Source organism: Vulpes vulpes, chromosome 12 (assembly GCF_048418805.1).
Source record: "Vulpes vulpes isolate BD-2025 chromosome 12, VulVul3, whole genome shotgun sequence".
Classification (NCBI taxonomy): Eukaryota; Metazoa; Chordata; class Mammalia; order Carnivora; family Canidae; genus Vulpes; species Vulpes vulpes.
The window spans coordinates 40,515,131-40,517,400 of NC_132791.1; the positions used below are offsets into that span (position 1 = coordinate 40,515,131).

Consider the following 2,270-nt stretch of genomic DNA (forward strand, 5'->3'; position numbering starts at 1 on the left):
ATAATTTTTCTCATAAATATATTAGAAATGCAACTGACTATTTAAAACAGTATCTTGACACAGCTCTTAGACATATAACATTCTCATTCAGAAAACAGGCTTTACGAGAGGTGTTATAAAAATCCCGAAGGCATATCATAATTAAGCTACTAAAGACATTGTTGATAAGATATAATAGTTTCCCCCCAAAAGAATCTTACAAGCAAATTTACTATGATGTGACAGGCAGTGTTAAAAGACTATCTCATATAAAGTGAATATGAAATTATAATCATTATAATGATCAAATTACTGTAATTAGTACATAGAGCAGAGAATTTATCTGTGCCAATTCCACATACTAAAATAGTTTAGGCAATAGTTATCTTATCAGTCACAATCCTTCCCAGAGAAGAAATAATGACAACTCTATAACATTCTATTTTCAACTTCGTGGCACAGAACTTGTTAAATGTTATTTTTATTTTAAAATGAAGGTAGCAGAGATAGGATTGTGACATAATGTATTGTAATGGATTCATTTACTCATTTTGGCAAATCCACCTATTTAATTATCTCAACCTCATTCTACCAAGAAGGTTAACCTGATTACTCACCAGAATAAGAATCAATATTTCATGTGTGTATTTCCCAACTTTTGTCCAAATGTTCTCTAAGATTTAAAAGGATTACACGGCATGCTAAAAAATTGATGAGATTTTGGTCACCTCTTGCTCAGAAATCTAGCAGTTACAAGAAATGTTATACTTCGAATGGATCCTTGATGGATCATCATTGGTGGTAATAATTAATTGTAACTTGTTCTGTCTCTGATTTTTTATTTTGAGGCTATAGAGAGACAACAGTCTTGAAAGGCATCTGGGAAATAGGAGAGCTTTCTGGTTGGTGCCTTGTTCTAAGTTTTCACAGCTACTAAGAAAGCCATTGTTTTATATTTTCATGTGGCATCTCACACACAGATGTATACTGTTTTTAACAGTCATGACTCATCCTTTGGAAGTTTAATGCTCTGTCCCTGTGGGTTTGCTTGTAACCACCTCTCATCTTCCAAAGCATGAGACAGTGTAACTTATTTTGTATTTTTAATTGACTCAGCATTAATGCTGCTGTGACAGTTTTATAATTCCTTCACATTGATAAATTAAATTATGAAAGCTTCTGTAACATCTAGAGAATGTGTTTCCAGAAATGTATTTGGTAATAATCAGACTTGAATGATGAAAAAGTAGTACATTTATGACCAGAGGAGAATGGTTCATTGGGTCTCCAGAAAAAGTATTTCAGTAAGTATTCGGCTGTCACACTCATGTGTGGAATTGCTAGGAAGCTACACAGAGAATAACACTCCCCAGGTTCAAGCTGTTGCCCACAGATGTATTGTATGAGCATTGAAAGATCTAAATGCATTTCTTTTTTTTTTTTTTAACCATTTTCTCACTTTAAAACCAGTCAAATTTTTGGAAGGTGAACTTACTCATGATCTTTTAATCATTCCTGTGGGTGTTAATTGGTGTCATATGTCAAGTTTTATCAGAATAATAGACTTCATTGATTCACTTGGTCTATCACATGAGTAGAATATGGCAAAACTGAGACTGCTTACTATTATGGGAATAGCAGTGAAAAATAAAGAAATTTCTTGGGGCACCTGGATGATTCAGTCTGTTAAATGTCTGCCTTCAGCTCAAGCCATGATCCCAGGGTCCTGGGATAGAGTTCCACATCTGGCTCCCTGCTCAGTGGGGAGTCTGCTTCTCCTCCTATCCCCACTCCCCCACGTGATCTCTCTTGCTCTCTGTCTAAATAAACAAATAAAATTTTTTTTAAAAAAAGAAATTTCTTTTGACACAATGTAGCAAGAACTTCAGATTGGAGCCAATGATGTCGAAACACTTGTTATTAATGCAGTAAGAACTGAAATGGTCTTGTTGTCAATCATAGTACACATAGGACATTTGGAAAATAATAGCAACAGCTTTATGACACACTTAATGCCTGGAAAAAAACTTGAACAAAGTTAAAAGTAGTCTTTTGAGTCTTTCTGAATTTTTATGCTATATATAAAATTTGTTCTTCTTGGAGGAAATCTAAATCATAGCAAAACATTATAAACTGAAAAAAAAGAGAGCTGAGCAGGGAGATTCAGGTGCTCAGAACTCAGTGGGAAGAAACTGAGCCTTGCTTTGGTCAAATGAAAAATGACATTCTTTATTCTAAATAATATGTGTGCCTGCAGAATAGAGATGCCATCTTGAAACTGGTGAGTTGTT

At 34.2% G+C, this 2,270-nt stretch overlaps 1 pseudogene; it reads left to right on the forward strand.

Annotated features, from left to right (window-relative positions):
* The first annotated feature begins 1,250 nt into the window (after positions 1 to 1,250).
* On the forward strand, positions 1,251 to 2,064 carry LOC112921919 (eukaryotic translation initiation factor 3 subunit M pseudogene; annotated as a pseudogene).
* The last annotated feature ends 206 nt before the right edge of the window (positions 2,065 to 2,270 follow it).